The following is a 19,483-nucleotide window of genomic DNA, read 5'->3' on the forward strand; positions in this document are numbered from 1 at the left end:
GTTGATAGCATAATAGATACTAGTGGCACATTGCAAGCGACAGCGCCTTTTTCTGTGTACCCTGGCGGTGGTAAAACACAGACATCAGCAAGAGGAGGAAGTAGTTGCAGCTATTGTAGTGTGGTAATAGCTGGTAGGAGAGTGGGTGGCAGCAGAAAATAGTTCTTCTTCTGTTCTCCCTGGCAGTGGTAGCAGCACACAGACAGCAGAAGCTCAATGCAGCTACAGGAAGAGGAGTAGTGTGTGTCAGGCAGTGTGATGTGACTGACATAATAGGCCCTGGTTCCTAGCGGTGGTACCAGGGTCGTAAATGAACATCATGAGGTTCCAGACAGCGGTCATGAAGCCCCCATTGTGTCCAATACACAATTGGGACAGCACAGTTTTCAACCCGGACACCTCTAAAATAATTAAATTTGTTTTTTTTTTTCGAAATAATGCAGCTATTTGTGAGCGTAAATAGCTGGTGGCGCATGGGCAGCAGCACCTGGCAGTGGAAACATACAGACAGCAGGAGGAAGTACAGCAGCAGGCAGCGTGAGGAGGTTGAGTGTGTGGCAGAATGGCAGCAGGCAGGAGGGCAGGCAGCGAGACATAATAGGCCCTGGGTCCTAGCGGTGGTTGCAGGGCCATAAATAAACACCATGAGGTTCCAGACAGCGGTCGTGAAGCCCACATTATGTCCAATACACAATTGGGACAGCACAGTTTTTAACCCGGACACCTCTAAAATATTTTTTTTTTTCAAAATAATGCAGCTATTTTTGAGCGTAAATAGCTGGTGGCGCATGGGCAGCAGCACCTTTTAATGTGTTCCCTGGCAGTGGATACACAGACAGCAGGAGGAAATACAACAGCAGGCAGCGTGAGGAGGATGAGTGTGTGGCAGACTGGTAGCAGGCAGCAGGAGGGCAGGCAGCGAGACATAATAGGCCCTGGTTCCTAGCGGTGGTACCAGGTGCCGTAAATGAACGCCATGAGGTTCCAGACAGCGGTCGTGAAGCCCACATTGTGTCCAATACACAATTGGGTCAGCACAGTTTTCAACCCGGACACCTCTAAAATAATTTAATTTTTTTTTTCAAAATAATGCAGCTATTTTTGAGCGTAAATAGCTGGTGGCGCATGGGCAGCAGCACCTTTTAATGTGTTCCCTGGCAGTGGAGACACAGGCAGCAGGAAGAAATACAGCAGCAGGTGTATGTGTGTGTGCCACTTCATGTCCCCCTCTCGCCGACAACAGGGGCCAGGAATTCGCCTTCCACCCAAGCCTGGTTCATTTTAAGAAACGTCAGTCTGTCCACAGACTTGTGAGACAGACGAGATCGCTTCTCAGTGACGACTCCACCGGCTGCACTGAAGCAACGCTCTGACAGTACGCTGGAAGGGGGGCAGGAGAGCACTTCCAGGGCGTACTACGCAAGCTCGCTCCAGATCGGCAGGTGCTTGACCCAATACTCCATGGGATCAACAGGGGCAACGCTGTCAAGCCCGCTGAAGGACCCCATGTAGTCAGCCACCATGCGGGTCAAGCGCTGTCTGTGACTGGAGAAGGATGCTGCTGCAGGCACCTCCTCTCTAGTCCCTTGCAGATCTACACTCATGTAGAGCTCGTTGGTCAGAGACAGCAGGTCTGTGGTGCGCGTGCGCTTGCTGCTGGTGGATGCAGGCACCTGCTGCTGCCTCTGTGCTGGCTGGACAGTGGGGGTGGATGGCTGGGGGAAGGCTTCCTCCAAGCGCTCAACAAGGGACAGCTGCAAATCCCTCATTTGTTGCGCACGGTCTCCTCCTGCAGGCAGGAACTGGCTGAGCTTTCCCTTCAGACGTGGGTCCAGCATCATGCAGATCCAGATGTCCTCCCTCTGCTTCATCTGGATCACCCTTGGGTCCTTGCGCAGGCACCTCAGCATGTGCGCTGCCATTGGGAAGAGTCTGGCCACGTCTGCTGGCACATCATCGGCATCCCCAGAGCCGACAGTGCTGTCCTCCTCATCCTCTGCCTCCTCCACCTCATCCTCTCTCCACCCCCGCACCACTCCAGCTGCGCTCTGCTGCTCCCCCTCATCAGCAGCAAGGTCAGGGACCTCCACCAACTCCAAGCCCTCCTCCTCAGAGGTGGCCTGTGAAGCTGCCTGCAGCTCCTGCTGGTCCAAGGCTGCCGCTCCCTCTTCCAGCAGTGCATACAGGGCCCTGTCCAGCACACACACCATGGGGACCCACTCGCACACCATTGCATGGTCCCTGCTTACCATGTTGGCCTGCAGGAAGGTTGCCAGCACTGAGCACACCTGCTGCATGTGCCCCCAGTCCTCCGTGGAGATGATGGACGGGTGGTTGGTGGCGGCACGCCCAGTTGCAGTGATGGCGGCAACTGTTGCTCGTGCAATGTACTGGCTGACAGCCTGCCTCTGTTCAACCAGATGCTCCAACATCGCCAGGGTGGAGTTCCAGCGAGTTGGAACATCGATCATGAGCCGGTGCTGTGGCAGGTGCAACTCCTTCTGCACCTCTTCCAGGCTCGCTACGGCTGCAGCCGAGTGCCGGAAATGACACACAACCTTCCTTGCTGCCTCAAGGAGTCGGTCCATCCCCTGGTAGGTCCGCAGGAACTTTTGGACTACCAGGTTCAGGACGTGCGCCAGGCAGGGGATGTGGGTCAGGACTCCCCTGCTGATTGCAGCAACCAGGTTTGCCCCATTGTCAGACACCACCTCTCTGACTCTGAGGCCTCTGGGGGTCAGCCAATTCCTCTCTTGCTCTCGGAGTTTGGCCAGGACATGGTTCGCCGTCAGTTTGGTCTTCCCCAGGCTGACCAATTCCAGCAGCGCTTGGCAGTGGCGGGGCTTCACGCTGCTGCTGAGTTGGGGGGTTTGGGCTGTTGTGCCGGAGGATGGAAGCGGATCAGAGGAACCTGCTGCAATTCCGCTGACCCTGCATGGTGGCACCACCCACTGCATTGTTGCTGCTGCTGCTCTGACAGTGCCTGATGCTGCTCCCCCCTCCACACCCCCTTCCACCAAGCTGACCCAATGCGCGGTGAAGGACAGATAGCGGCCTGTCCCAAACCGGCTGCTCCTCGAGTCCATGGTGACGTGGACCTGTTGACCCACTGCGTGATCCAGCCCTCTCCCGACATTGGCCATCACAGAGCGGTGAAGTGCAGGGATGGCCGTCGGCTGGGGATTGGCCAATCGTGGGCTGCACACATCAGGAGCACACGCATGTCACTCCCCTCCTGCACAAGGGAATAAGGCAGGAGTTGGGAGCACATGGCCCATGCCAGCAAGCCGTTCAGCTGACGCACGCGACGGCTGCTGGGGGGCAGAACCCTGACCATCCCCTGGAAGGTGTCGCTGAGCAGGGTCTGGCGACGCCTTTTGCTGGCACGAGAATCACTGGAGGGAGCAGAGGAGGCCACTGAGGACTGGCTGCCAGAACGAGTTGCAGAGGGAGGAGGAGCAGTGCGTTTCTGACGCACTCCTGCTGGTGCTGCTGGAGGAGGTGGAGGAGGGCGGGTGGCTGCTGCTGACGGCTTCGCAGTGGTGGCGGGTCTGCCACTGCCAGCTTCCTTCAACTTCATGAACTCCTCATGCTCATGAAAGTGTTTCCCTGCCAGATGGTTCACCAGAGAGGTGGTGCCGTACGCAGAGGGCTCCTTCCCTCTGCTGAGCTGCTGGCGACACTGGTTGCAGGTGGCATACTTGCAATCCACATATGGCAGGGTGAAAAAAATCCAAATTGGGGAGGTGAAGTTTCCCCTTCGGCTCGAAGGTGCTGCTGCCGCTGGTCTTCCTGTGGTGGTTGGGGGGGGGGGGGGGAGTTTCTTGATGCGGCTGGTGGCACTGGCAGAACTCTCCGGATCAGCACGCTGTGTGGCCTGCATACCACGCCCACTTCTGATCCTGCCTATGTCTGCGATGCTGATCCTTCTAGCAAGGCCCGCAGACGCATCCTTCTCCTCCTCCTCAGAGCTGATGACATCCCCAGGATCTGCCACCCAGTCTCTGTCCCTGTCATCATCATCCTCCCCCTCCGCAAACATGTCCTGCTGGGATGACCCCACAAACTCCCCTTCTGCATGCATGGGCTGATGGACACTCACCACTGTCTGACTGTCCAAAGCATCATCCCCCAAAGTGCCCATCAGCATTTCTTCCTCCTCCAATTCTGCCGCAACAGCACTCCATAGCCTCGCTGTGCTTGGGGATAAAAAGGTGCTGAGTGACAGGGTGCTGGTGTTGCCCGCTGGGGCTGGAGAACTGCACTCCTCCTCCTCCTCCTCCCCAGGCAGTGCTGGGCGGCTGCTGCTGCTCTTGCGAACAGGAGTGGTGGCGGGGGTGGAGGACTCGGTTCTAGAACTAATGGTGGCCTGCTCATCCACCATCAGTTCCACCACAGAGTCTGCGTCCTTCTCCTCAATAGGACGGCTATGACCTGGCGGTGGGAGGAACATCTGCGCCACACGCTGCTGCTGTGTCTCTGCAGCATGACTCCCAGCTGTTGGGCGGCCAAGGCGTCCACGACCAGAGGCTAATGGCGGAATAGCCACTGGTGCAGACGCAGAACTGCGCATGGTGGTGGTGGTGGCGCGGCTACCACGACCTCCTCTCTTGCCGATGCCCTTGCTGCCCTTGCTGCCCCTGCCCAAACCGCGGCTGCCAGTGCCAGACATCGTATATTTTTAAGATTATACAAATGAAAAAAAAAAGTTATGTATGTAAAGGCGGGTGGGACAAGTGGGGTACTTTAAGGGGGTGGGACTGGTGGTGGTGGGTGTGTGAGGTGACGGACAGGTGTACTCTACAGCAGAGATCCTAGCTGATGCTGACTGACGGTGTCCCTATACACAGACTACAGTACAGTACAGTACAATTCAGCGAATACACAATACAAGTAATATAAACAATAGGATGGGTGTAGCACTAACGAGAGGGTGCGGACAGCGCAGACGTGCACTGCGCACACAAAGACCCTAGGTAACGTGGTGACGGACGGTCCCTATACACAGACTAGAGTACACTACAGTACTAACTAAACAATAGAAGAATCTAGCTAAACAATAGAACAGGTGTGACTAGATTACAGAGAGCAGATACAGCACAGGTATAGCAGTAAAGCTGGGCCTTGCTAACTACAAAATAGTACAGTACAATAATCTATCTAACACAGAAGTAGAACAGTAGAGAAGGTCAGGTGAGAGCACAGGTAACTAGAGACTAGAGCACAGAGCAGGGCAGGCTGCCTTGCCTAGGCACAGGGCCTAGCTGCTGCAGCTGCAGCCGCAGCAGAACCAGTGACAGTCTCCCTCCCTAGTCCCTAATCACACTAACTAAACTGCCTAAAATACAATCTATCTACAATACAAAGCAATACAGGTGAATAGCAAGTGTTGGAGTGTAAAAACGCTTGGTGTATTGAACAATAAATGCACTACTTGCACAGACAAAAAGCACTGGAGCAGTCTCTCAGTACAGTCAGTCAGTAAGTCACACGCAGGACGAGTGAGGCAACATGGCGCCCGCTATAGAGGGGGGCTTGGCCAGGCTCCCCCTCTGTGATTGGCTGCAGTCAGAGGGCTGGGAGCCTTCTGATTCGCTTGTGAGGACTCGAGGTGACGTCACCCGCTGATGACGCTATCCGAGCTCCGTATTCGAGCTCGGATATCTCCGGATAGCTGATTGCTATCCGAATGCGCTCGGATAGCACAGCCCGGATAGCTAATACTATTCGAGCTCGGTATTCGAGCTCGAATAGTGAAAAAAGAGCTAGGCTATCCGAGTATCTCGGATATCCTAGCTCGGATGAGCATCACTAGCTACAGTGCACAGTATTATTAAAAAGATGTTCCGCACTGTAGAAAATCTCAGAGGACCTGGTCGGAAGCCAAAAGTGACACCTGTGCTGGCCAGGAGGATAGTGAGAGAGGTGAAAAAGAATCCAATGATCACCACCAAGGCCATCTTGGTGAATCTGGGCTCTGCTGGTGGCAATGTCTCAAGGCAGATAATCCAACAGACCCTGCACACTGCTGGGTTCCACAGATGCTGACCAAGGAGGACGCCACTTCTCCAGATAAGGCACACAAAAGCTCCTTTGGCCTTTGCAATTGCAAATGCTCATCTGGACAAAGAAGACTTATGGTCAGATGAAACAAAAATTTAATTGTTTTGGTCACAATGATGCTTGTTTCATTTGTTTCCCACTGTCAAACATGATGGTGGGAACCTAATACTTTGGGGGTGTTTTTCAGCCGATGGACCAGGGAACCTAATCACAGTAAACAGCACCATGAAAAAAGAGCAATACATGAGGATTCTCAATGACAACATCAGGCAGTCTGCAGAGAAACTTGGCCTTGGGCACCAGTGGACATTTGAGCATGACAATGACCCAAAACACACAGCAAAAGTGGTTAAGAAATGGTTAGCAGACAACAACATTAATGTTTTGGAGTGGCGCAGCCAGAGTTCTGACTTTAATCCAATTGAGAATCTGTGGAGGGAGCTAAAGATCAGGGTGATGGCAAGAAGACCCTCCAACCTGAAAAATTTGGAGCGCATTGCTAAAGATGAATGGGCAAAAATACATGTGGAGACATGCAAAAAGCTGGTCTGCAATTATAGGAAGCGTTTGATTGCTGCAATAGGCTTTTCTATTGATTATTAAAGGGGCACTACACCGAAAAACTGTTAAATTTAAAATAAGTGCAAACATATACAAATAAAAAGTACATTTTTTTCCCGAGTAAAATGAGCCATAAATCACTTTTCTCCTATGTTGCTGTCACTTACAGTAGGTATTAGAAATCTGACAGAAGTGACAGGTTTTGGACTAGTCCATCTCTTAATAGGGGATTCTCAGCAAGGCTTTTATTCTTTATAAAGATATTCCCGAAAAAGGATTTAAACAATGATGCTGGCCAGCTTCCCTGCTCCCTACACAGTTTTTTTTGGCAGTTGGACAGAGCAACTGCCATTCACTAAGTGCTTTTGAAAATAAATATATCCCTGAGAATCCCCTATAAAGAAATGGACTAGTCCAAAACCTGTCACTTCTGTCAGATTTGTACTACCTACTGTAAGTGACAGCAACATAGGAGAAAAGTAATTTTTGGTTCATTTTACTCTGGAAAAAATGTACTTCTTATTTGTATATGTTTGCACTTATTTTACATTTTACAGTTTTTCGCTGTGGTGCCCCTTTAAGAAGGGTATGAATCATTTTAGACTGGACACTTTTTGCTCAAATATAAATAAAAGATAAGATTTTTTTCCCCCCCACAATAATGCCTTTTTTACATTGTCTTATTATCTTTTGTGAGACACCCATGTCATTTCCCGTCAAAAAATTACTTGCTGGTTGAATAAAAGTAACGTTAAGTCAAATTTTGCCGGGGGTATGAATAATTATGGCCAGCACTGTGTGTGTATACAGTAAATATATACTAAACCTGATACCTGAGTGAGTGAGTAATCTCTCATTTATGTGCTGCTTGCTTAGGACTCTCCATAGGGAAGGATGGAGAGAGGCGCTTGGCAAGGGGAGTGGTGCTGCCTTTCCATCATCAGACACCTGTAGGCATGAGCCTACAGTGCCTTATGGTAAATCCTGCCCTGCTTATATTGCATAGAGTCAACAGCACAATCAGACACAGCACTGCTCAGTGCAAGTTGCCAGTGTCTTAGATCCTGGCCATGTATTGTAAAGCCAAAACCACTTCAGCATTTCTTTGCCGCCTTCCCTCAAATCTTTCCTATCAACAACAGCATTGTGGGCACTTCTCCCCCAATGCTTCCCCACTTCCGTTCCTCATCTTCCGCAGGTCACTATAATGATGCCTCCCATGGTGACATCTGCAACGGGATGTAGCTGCACCACCTTATCCCCTCCCTTTGACAACTGTTAAAGGGCAGGCATGGATGGCATGGACGGCTCTGACGGAGAACAAGATTAACTCTAAGTTGACTCCTGAAGTTTATGTGTCAATCCTGAAGTCCCCCCCTAAGCCCCCTGGTCTTGAGGGCAGGACGATGGCTCCCATTGTGGCCAATCATTGCACTTGCTCAGTACAACTCAAGCTGGTCCAAAGTGTATTATTCACACTATAAGACGCATCTGGACAGTGTGCTCCGAGGCTCTTAATGTCTCGGGTGAGATCGCCGGCTGTCACGTGATGACAGATGGTGTCCTCCCAATAAACCTAGAGCACCCCCTGGAGGACAGAAGGAAGAAATGCAGCACGGATCTGGATCCCAGGAAGGTGAGTTCTGTGGAGGGCTTCCTAAATTGGGGGAAGGGTCTCTCTGGAGTATGATTAGTTCTGAATTTTAGGGTCTTATAGCAGGTGCATAGCAATAGGGGGTGCAGAGGTTGCGACTGCAGCGGGGCCCTTGGGCCAGAGAGGCCCCGAAGGGCCCTCCCTCAACTACAGAATTAGCACTCTATTGGTCCTGTGCTCATAATAATCACTTCTATAGATACTTTGAATAGCGGTAATCATTAACAAACTGTTCCTCATCCCCTTCTTGCAGGGACGGATCTAGACCAAGTTGCGTCTGGGGCAAGGTCAGGTTTTGGCGCCTAAAGCTCAGGTTTTGGCGCCTAAACTGCCATTCCCCATTCAGTTTTGGCGCCTAAAGGTCAGGTTTTGGTGCCTAAAGATCAGGTTTTGGCGCCTAAACTGCCATTCCCCATCCAAATTTTGCCGCCTTTTTAACAATTCAACAAACTGCGCCTGGGGCAAGAGACCCGTCTGCCCCCCCCCCCCCCCCTAGATCCGTCCCTGCCTTCTTGCACCTCTGACACTGTAGTTGCCATTGGCAGGTTTTGGTGTGTCATATCAATTGTTATGTATAAAGTACTTAGGGGGCCCCATTGTAAACTTGCATCGGGGCCCACAGCTCCTTAGCTACACCACTGTCTAATAGCAATGTTTTTAGGCCATAAAATCCACAACTAATCAGAACACCAAAGAGGTTGAAGCACACCTGAGCTTACAGGAATATGGAGGCTGAAATATTTACTTCCTTATAGACAATATAGGCGTGTGCTGCAGAGGGCTTCCTGACCAGTAGCGTTGAGCAGAAAATTCAATGAATCTGAGAATTTCTACTAAGCAGGAACAAAAATGACATCAGCTGAATGAAACACAGGAGTGATCTGGTGATCTGCAGCGGATACATTTACAGGTGAGCACCCCCAAGCTTTGATTTAGCTGTTGTCATGCTCCCTTATGGTTTAATTCAGTACATTTTAACTCCTCCCTGCTAAGGAGGAACCTTAAAAGTGATGTGATTGACATCAGCTAATCAAGGAGTTTATACACAGATGAAAACGTGCGCTGCCACTAAGCTCTTACTAATTAGCTGCCATTACTCTTTATACAAAATGTGCATGTACTTGGCACCAGTACATCAACCGCCTCAGGGTAACTGGTAATTTTTTGCATCACATGCAATCAAACTTGATACATTTTAAGGTTCTCATAAATGGAATAATTAGACCATTTAATTTATAATTAAATTCATCTACTTTAGAATGAATTAGCTCAATTTCATTTATAGTTTCATCTCTTATACCCTGAGGCATTGGCTACAATAGCAGATTGTTCAATGGTTTAATTATATATCGCTTTTAAATACACCCTGCAGCTACTGGCAAAAGCAGCTTTTCGTGCAGAGATCACCCCAAAGCAATTGCCGGTGTATAGTTAGGTTCAGGAGGGGGCGTGGCACTGATTGGAGCCACACCCTCATACCGGACTACACCTCTGACTCCGCTAGGGGCCTGTGAAACGCGTTGCCTGTGCTTTTGTTATTAAAAATTCTTTGTCTAAGAATTTCATCTCTGAGGTAAGCCACCTCACTTGTTCCTTTTAGTTGGTTTTAACGTATTTTATACAACCAGGGCGCCTCTTTTTCCCCTATATCTGCCTCCGCTAGTCTACAATGAAGAATTGCAGTGAACCTAAATCAGCAGTGAACTCAAATAGGTGAAGATATGTCAATATTGTTTGCACAGATCTTAGTCTTAGTAGCTTTTTGGCTGTTTCAGCCACTGATAAATTCACTCTACTAGTAACTGGCAGAGAGAGGAGAAAGAAAATGGAGAAAGCAGCAGGAGAGGGAGAAAGCAGCAGGACAGTGTGCTTTAAAAGATTTGTCACACACAGACAGGGCTGTTTTAGGCATAGGCAACCCGGGCAGATGCCTGGGGTGACAAATGTAGGAGGGGGCACCACAGAGATAGTCTTAGCACACTGTACTTTATGAAATTCGTATATCCAACTGTTCCACTAAGAAAGGCATGGATGATAAATGTAACACCTAAACGAGCACTGCTGTGTCGATTGTTGCAACTCTGTTTGGATTTCCAGGACAATATTGTAACTTGTAAAGAACCTGGGTGTACATAATCATTATAAGGTTTATAAATACCAAGAAAAAATCAGACTTTATCTCGCACAAAATATCTACAGCCAACAACAGAGCTGCTCAACTCTTCCACACAGTGGAATCACTCTGCAATCCTTCCTGCCTAAAAGCCCCAACCACATACTCCAGGGAAAGGTGTGAAGAATTCTCTGCCTTCTTCACAAACAAGGTGTCTACCATCCGTGCCAGCATTACACCAACTACATCAATTGACCACTGGACGTTGCATATGCCTACTACCGTACCACCATGGCAAGTCTTTGACACTCTGAGTGTAGAAGATTTTGGAATTCTCATTCAAAGTCTCCGCCCCACTACCTGCGACCTGGATCCTGGCCCAACTGGATCCTTAATGCAGTGCCCAGAGCTGATCAGGCCAGCACTTCACAAAATCACTCAGTGCTCCTTGCAAAGTGGTCTTTTCCCAGAAGAACTAAAGAAAGCAATCATAAAACCCCTCCTGAAGAAACCATCACTAGATCCTGATTCTGTAACCAACTACAGACCTGTGGCGAACTTACCATTCCTATCAAAAGTTATCGAGAAAGCAGTCGCCAACCAGCTAGAAGCCAGGCTTACAGATAACAACATCTTTGATACTTTTCAGTCAGGATTCAGGAAAAGGCACAGCACTGAAACAGCATTAGTCCGAGTAATGAATGATCTACTTACTGCAAGGGACAAGGGTGATTGCTCAATTCTGATTCTTCTTGACTTGTCAGCAGCATTTGATACTGTGGATCATGAAATTCTTATCCAGCGACTGAAGAATTACTGTGGCCTAAGGGGTACTGTTCTTAGATGGTTTCAGACCTTCCTATCTGGCAGGACACAGCAAGTATGTCTTGGCACACACTACTCTAATCCAGTGCCACTTGCCTATGGAGTTCCACAGGGTTCTGTACTATCACCATTACTCTTTGCAGCTTTATGCTCCCACTGGGCAAAATAATCCAGAACTATGGCCTAGGATACCATTGTTATGCAGATGACACACAACTGTATCTGTCCTTCAAGCCTGGCACCCAAGACCCATCAGCATCCATAAATGCGTGTCTAGTGGATTTACAAAATTGGATGAACACCAGCTGGCTGAGGCTGAACTCTGACAAAACAGAGGTGTTGGTGGTAGGTGGTCCACACATGATGGATAAAGTTCAAAACGCTCACCACCTCAAACTAGCAATCGGGGGAGATACTGTACAGTATAAAGACTCTGTGCGAAACCTTGGGGTGATCCTGGATGGAAATCTAAAACTCAGACAGCAGGTATCAGCTGTCGTCAAGTCTTCCTTCTTCCATCTAAGAAATATAGCGAAAATCAAACACCTTATCCCAGCTGAAGACCTACCTGCCCTGGTTCACGCATTTGTATCCTCCCGCCTAGACTACTGCAACGCCCTGTTCATCGGATCTACAGATAAGGCTCTGCGCCCCTTACAGCTAGTACAGAATGCTGCAGCCAGACTCCTAGCCAATGCCCCCCGCAGCTCACACATCACCCCAGTACTGCAAACTCTTCACTGGTTGCCAGTAAAATGGAGAATCAATTTTAAGATCTGCCTGCTGACATTCAAGGCTCTACACCACATGGGACCCAAATACATAGCGGATCTATTGGAACTTTATGCCCCTTCACGCACCCTCCGCTCTGCCAACAAGATGAAGCTGGTTATTCCCAGGATACACTTAACATTTGGTGCTCGGGCCTTTTCCTACGCAGCCCCTACTCTATGGAACTCACTTCCACAATCAGTACGAGAGGCTCCTTCTCTGGACAGCTTTAAAAAAAGGCTAAAAACTCACCTCTTTTCCCGAGCCTTTGAGACTGCATAATGCAGGGTCACAGCGCTTTGAGTCCCCAGGGAGAAAAGCGCTATATAAATATTATTGTTATTGTTATTGTTATAAAGTGGATACACACACCCTTCAAAACCGTTATTGGAAGGGTTTGTTATATAGGCTCAGTGAGATGGAGTTAGTGTGATAGATATGGCCTGGTAATAATTTGTTTATCCTTTTACAAACCGATTTTGAAAAAAACAAAACACTTCTTTCCTTCACTCCCGTCACCATGGAGGAAGCCAACTAGCTGCTGCCAACTTCACCTGCCACTTCCTGCCCCCTAGATCCAGTCCTATCCATCTTCCTCCGCCCACACACCTTCCTGATATGGCTCCTGTCATCACCCATCTGTTCAACCTCTCCTTCTCCACTGGCACCTTCCGTTCCATATTCAAACAGTCCAAGGTTCTACCCCTGCTGGAGAAACCTTCACTCGACATCGCATTACCATCCAACTACTGCCATTCTCCCTCCACCCCTTTGCCTCGAAAATCTTTGAACGCTTGGCCCACCAACACTAGACCCACTTCCTCAGTTCCAATTCCTTTTTTGATCTCCTGCAATCTGGATTTCGTCCGGCCTATTCTATCGAAACAGCCCTCAACAAAGTGTTCAATGATCTTGCCCTTGCCAGAGCTGAAGGTAAATACTCCCTGCTCCTCCTGGACTTCTCCTTGGCATTTGACACTGTCGACCTCTCCCTTCTCCTCCATTCCCTGCAGTCCATGGGTGTATATGAACTAGCCTTAGCCTGGATCTCCTGCTACCTCTCCAACTGCTCCTTCACAACATACTTCAAGGCTCCTCCTTCACTCCCACATTCCTCTGTTGGTGTTCCCCAAGGCTCTGTCTGTACTGTTTTCACTCTACACTGCCTTGTTTTGAAAAATCATCTCCTCCATGGTATTCAACTACCACCTCTATGCCAATGACACCGAGCAGAACGTTTTATGACACTGATGCGGGAGAGTAAGCAAGCATAAAAAGGTGAGTCTTGAGGGCTTGTTTGAAGGTTGTGCTATACTCCCCCTTATTGGTGTGACTTACGACACTGAAATACGGACGTATTCAGCATACACCAAAAACATAGCATTTCTGAGTGGTTTGGCGCCCAAGGTATACGGTGTCATGCAGAGCACATGATTAAAGATGCAAGTCCTCTGTTCGATTACCAGACTCGGTATCAGGTGCGTAACTAAACAATACTGAGCACTTCTAATTATTGGGGTCCCCTTAGAGCCCCTCCTACCACTACCATGTTACCCTCTGAAGAAGTGGTCATTGACCACGTAATGCGTTAGGTTTGTGATTCATTTACTTAACGTCTGTTCCTGCAATGCTGATCTTTTTTTTCCTTCCCCTTTGGTCTCTACTGGTAACTTTTTCATATCTCATGTCAATTTTGTGGTTTACTTATGGTGTTATGGTGGCTTTGCACGTAGTTCTCCAAGTTTGTTTTTAAAGGGAAGAATCACGGAGTTGTTTAAAAAAATAAAAATACTAATCCACTTACCTGGGGCTTCCTCCAGCCCGTGGCAGGCAGGACGTGCCCTCGACGCAGCTCTGGAGGCTCCCGGTCTTCTCTGGTGGCTCACCCGACCTGGCCAGGCCAGCTTCCTGGTCGGGCTTCTCCTTGCGCTCCAACGTGCGTCTCAGGCGGTCACGCTGGCGTCATCGGATGTCCTGCGGACTGTACTGCGCAGGCGCAGAACTACTGCGCCTGCGCAGTACAGCCTGGATGATGTCCGATGACGTCAGCGCGACCGCATGAGACGCACGTTGGAGCTCACAAGAGCCCGACCTGGAAGCCAGCCTGGCCAGGTCGGGTGGACCGGGAGCCTCCGGAGCGGCGTCGAGGGCACGTCCTGCCTGCCACGGGCTGGAGGAAGCCCCAGGTAAGTGGATTAGTATTTTTATTTCTCCTTGAACCCTCCCTTTAATGGTTTCTTATAATGAAGATTGCAACAGTCTTTTTGGACACGAAGTACAGTCTGTTATCAAAGTGTATATGTTTCTGCTATAAATAATTATATATTCATTTATTCACCTACAATGTAGCTTTTTTTTTTTTTTAATTGATTGGTTATGTAACTATAATATTATGGGAAAGCATATTCGGTGATGTCCTGGTTATTTAATGGGGATTGCCCCAGTTTGTTCACATAGCATAGCTAATACATTATTTGGGCACAGCGCAGTTGTCCTTTTGAGTTCCTCTTTGTTTCTTCAGTGCAGATGTATATTTTTAATTAGAAGCTGTATTCCATCTTCTTTCCTGCCTTTATCCCTCTCCTCCTTTTCTTATTGTAGCTTTCTCTTCTCGGAGGACCATCTATATTTGTGGAAACATTAACTTTCATTTCTTTCACTATTCCATTCCATTCAGGGTGGCCTTCCTTCTCTTCAAGGCAGTTTCTAGGCTAAATTGCACCCAGGGCGAGGGTGTAAAAATTGTATAGGTACAGTATAGGTAGCCAGGTATAGGTGCCTTCTGTATAGGTAGCTACCGTCTTTCCCCGAATATAAGACACTGTCTTATATTCTTTTTGGGGAGGAAATGTGTGCTAGGGCTTATTTTCGGGGGTGGGAGGGGCTAGACGCTGTGTGTATGGGCAGGTGCGTGGTCTCTTACCGCACCTCCCTTGTGGCTGCGTCCCCCTCCGTTCCTGGTAACTCCTCCGGTGGCGGCGGCATAGTAATCCATCTGTGAGGGCGCCCTGTGACCCTCACGCAGTACGCTAGGCCGGCTCTGCGCTGGCGCTCTCTTCCTGTCATCATGTGCGCCCGGCAGATGCGTCCCAGGCGCACACTGATTAATCAATGTGCGCCTGGGACGCATCTGCCGGGCGCACATGATGACAGGAAGAGGGCGCCAGCGCAGAGCCGGCCTAGCGTACTGCGTGAGGGTCACAGGGCGCCCTCACAGATGGATTACTATGCCGCCGCCACCGGAGGAGTTACCAGGAACGGAGGGGGACGCAGCCACAAGGGAGGTGCGGTAAGAGACCACGCACCTCCCCATACACACAGCGCCCCGCCCCCAGCTAGGCCTTATTTTCGGGGTAGGCCTTATATTTCAAGCATGCTTGAAATATAAGGGAGGCCTTACTTTCGGGGTAGGTCTTACTTTAGGGGAAAGACGGTAGGTATAAGTGCCTTCAGTATAGGTAGCTAGGTATAGGTGCCTTCAGTATAGGTAGCTAGGTATAGGTGCCTTCAGTATAGGTAGCTAGGTATAGGTGCCTTCAGTATAGATAGATAGGTATTGCTGCTGACAGGTATAGGTGCTGCCAGTATAGTTTAGCTAGGTATTGGTGCTCCCAGTATAGGTAGCTACTGTAAGTATAGGTGCCTTCAGTATAGGTAGCTAGGTATAGGTGCCTTCAGTATAGATAGATAGGTATTGCTGCTGACAGGTATAGGTGCTGCCAGTATAGTTTAGCTAGGTATTGGTGCTCCCAGTATAGGTAGCTACTGTAAGTATAGGTGCCTTCAGTATAGGTAGATAGGTATTGCTGCTGACAGTATTGTTTAGCTAGGTATAGGTGCAGCCAGTATAGGTTTGTTGGATATAGGTGCCCCCTGTATAGGTGATGAAGGGGGGAGCTGTGGCCACACTGGGACACAGCTTCGGGGGGCTAATCAGGAAGTAGAGAGAATAAGTGGCTATGCAGACAGAGGGCACTTGAAGTGGGGAGGAACGTGAGTTACTCCTACGGTCTTCTGCTGCATTTACTCTGCCAAGAGGGGGGGGCCATGGAGGGGGAGGGAGAAGTCAGCCCACCTCCTGTGGCTCCTCCCTCCATCACTGTGCCTCCTCCCACACAGCACCCCGGGTGGAGCACCACCTAGCCCGCTTATAGAAACGGGGCTGCTTCTCTTGATTTAATTTTTTGAGCAAACTTCATTTTTGGGGATTTTCCTTCCCCTTACCTTCTCGATTTGACAGGGCCAGATTTTCCATAAGGCACTGTCAGGTCCAGATTTATATCACAGGAGCCTAAAGGCACAAATGTTCTGGCACCCTAGACCTCACCTTCAATGAACCACATGTAAGTGTGGTCTCTGGCCCAGCTGTCATTTCTCTCTTACTTCCCTGGTCCGTGTGTCCCTTAGCAATAGGTAGGCGGAGGTACCCTCAGAATTAGGTAGCTAGTGGTGCACCTGACTGAAGGGAGATCTCATCAGTGGAATGCCAAGAGCTGGATGAGTATCCTTTCATTTATGATCTTCTCAGGACTCTGCATAGGGATGGAAGGTGGCATTAGAGGAGGGAGTGAGCCACCTTTCCATCATCAGGCGCCTGTATGCATGTGCCTACAGTGCCTTATAGTAAATCCAGCCCTGGGCACTGTATTCACATGCCCAAAGGTGCATTATGTGGGAGAGGAGCCCCCCCCCCCCCTCAAATCACTGACATCAGGAGTTTACAGTCTAATCCCTACCTCATATCACTGGCCTCAGGCACACCCTAATCCTAATCTCATGTCACTAAGGATGATAAGAGACAGTGATTACGGTGTAAAGGTGGCCATACACTGGTCGATTTGCCATCAGATCGACCAACAGATAGATCCCTCTCTGATCGAATCTGATCAGAGAGGGATCGTATGGCTGCCTTTACTGCAAACAGATTGTGAATCGATTTCAGCCTGAAACCGATTCACCATCTGCTGAACTGCCGCCTGAATACCCCCCCCCCCCCCCCCCGCATACATTACCTGAAGCCTGGTCCCAGGCATCTTCTCCGCAGTACGGCATCCGCGTATAACTTTCTGTCACTCCAGTGACAGCGGAAGTTCAAATAGAGCGCTCGCTATTTGTACTTTTGCTGTCACTGCAGTGACACAGGAAGTTCTACACGGATGCCAGATGCCAGCCGGAAGCCGGGAGGTGATGCGGAGAAGATGCCTGGAGCCAGCTTCAGGTAATGTATATCTGCGTCGATCGTACGCCACTAGCGATGCGCTCCCTGCCCGCGGGCGATCAACGGTAATTTCCCGCACGGAGCGATCGACGGGACCGATGTATTTCGGGACGAAATCGAGTGAAGTTTAGCGTGAACGATTTGACAGCAGATTCGATCCCAGTGATCGAATCTGCTGTCAATCGGCGGATAATCGGCCTAGTGTATGGCCAGCTTAAGATTCTAAGGACAGTTATTGACATAAGGCAGGGTTTATAGTTCAGAAGATTTGTACTTGAGGTTGTAGCCTGTGCTCAGGGGCGGAGTTTAGTGCGCCAGAACGCCTATGCCTACAGGCCTCTGAGTTGAATATCTGGCCCTGTAATGTGGATTCATATTTTCCAGTTTTTTTTCCCCTGATTAATTTTTTTTTCCTTATTATTGTCTCTCTCGTCTCCACACTCTTGACTGATCTAAATTATTTCACAACACCCTTCGAATTCAGTATTACTTGTTTGATCTCTTTTTATCTTTTACTTGCAGTAATCCTCTTTTCTTCCTCTATTATAGTGTTCTCTATCTTCTCCATATAAAGCCTCAATTCAGGCAAATCCTGGAATGGGCCTAGCTTCTCTCTTAATTAATGTTTCTTCATCTGCATATTGTGTTGCTTTATTATGTTTTGCTGTTATTTATTACATTGTGTCTTGCATATTTATCAAGACTTGCCTGACAAGTACTGTATTTAAAGAGACACTGAAGCGAAAAAAATGATGATATTATGATTTGTATGTGTAGTACATCTAAGAAATAAAACATTAAAATCAGATACATCAGTCTAATTGTTTCCAGTATAGGAAGAGTTGAGAAACTCCAGTTGTTATCTCTATGCAAACAAGCCATTAAGCTCTCCGACTAAGTTAGTGGTGGAGAGGGCTGTTATCTGACTTTTATTAGCTCAACTGTTCCTGGACTATTTACTTTTCCTCTGCTAGAGGAGAGGTCATTACTTCACAGACTGCTCTGAAAGACTCATTTTGAATGCTGAGTGTTGTGTAATCTGCACATATTATAGAATGATGCAATGTTAGAAAACACACTATATACCTGAAAATAAAAGTATGAGAATATTTTCTTTGCTGCTAATCTTCTAGTATTATTCATAGTACACAACCAATTCACTATATCATTTTTTTTTTTTCGCTTCAGTGTCTCTTTAAAAACTAGGCCTCTAATCATACACAGTTTAATTATTATAATTGCATTGTACATATTTATCCACTATGCATTGCAATCAGTGTTGGTGCAAGGTTATGCAACAGGTCTGTGTCTTCAACCATTAAATAAATGAGAAAACTATATTTTTAACCAGTAAGAGATCGAATGTATGGGGTGCAACTCTGTGGAATGCTAAAAGCCACACGATGCAACAGTCACTCACCCTGCATGAAAATGTCAAAATTGAATGAAATGGAGATTTTGTATTGGGTGGGAAATGGACACAATATAACATAACTGCTTGTATAGTAAGTAAGGGAACCAGAGAGGATCAAAGAAAGCTGTTATACATACCTGGGGCTTCCTCCAGCCCCAAACGCACGGATCGCTTCCACACCGCCGTCCTCTGCTGCCTGGATCCGCCGGTACCGGGCCCGTCACTTCCGGCGGACGTGGCCGATTCTCCGCATCACACGGAGCTCCCTCTATACAAGTACGCATAAGGCTGCCTACTGCACAGCCGCATGCGTACGGGTATGGAGGGAGCCCCTGTGATGCGGACAAGTGACAGGCCCGGTACCGGCGGTTCTAGGAAGCGGAGGATGGCGGCGTGGGAGCGATCCAGGCTTATGGGGCTGGAAGAAGCCCCAGGTATGTATAAAAGCCTTTCTCTATTTCCAGGCTCCATTCCTCTCTGGTTCCCTTTAAGCTGTGTACATTCACTCCTAGGATTGACAGTTCTCTATGTTGGTAGTACGATAAGGCAACTTGAGGGACAGTGTGACTGTGCAGTATCTACTTAGTGGAACACACACTTCTCCCTAAGTTACTGAGTGGGCGCTGAATTAATCAGTACTAGGCGCAGTTACAGTACAGCTAGCAACAAACAAGCTGGACAAGCTGGAGGACTGCAAATACACAGACATCAAGCCAACATACAGTATGTTGATTCAGGCATGGTTCTGACCCACCTCTACACATAGCAGTGGCTGGATAGTGCAATGGTTGAGGGCTCTGCCTCTGACACAGGAGACCTGGCTTCAAATCTCAGCTCTTCCTGTTCAATAAGCCAGCACTTGTT

General features: G+C 48.7%; 1 protein-coding gene across 1 annotated transcript in view; it reads left to right on the forward strand.

Annotated features, from left to right (window-relative positions):
• Positions 1 to 19,483, forward strand: part of ANKRD60 (ankyrin repeat domain 60) — a 313,589-nt gene that overhangs the window by 115,496 nt on the left and 178,610 nt on the right. The gene's annotated exons all lie outside the window — the stretch shown is intronic.

The sequence above is a fragment of the Hyperolius riggenbachi genome, chromosome 12 (genome assembly GCF_040937935.1).
Source record: "Hyperolius riggenbachi isolate aHypRig1 chromosome 12, aHypRig1.pri, whole genome shotgun sequence".
NCBI classification, from domain to species: Eukaryota; Metazoa; Chordata; class Amphibia; order Anura; family Hyperoliidae; genus Hyperolius; species Hyperolius riggenbachi.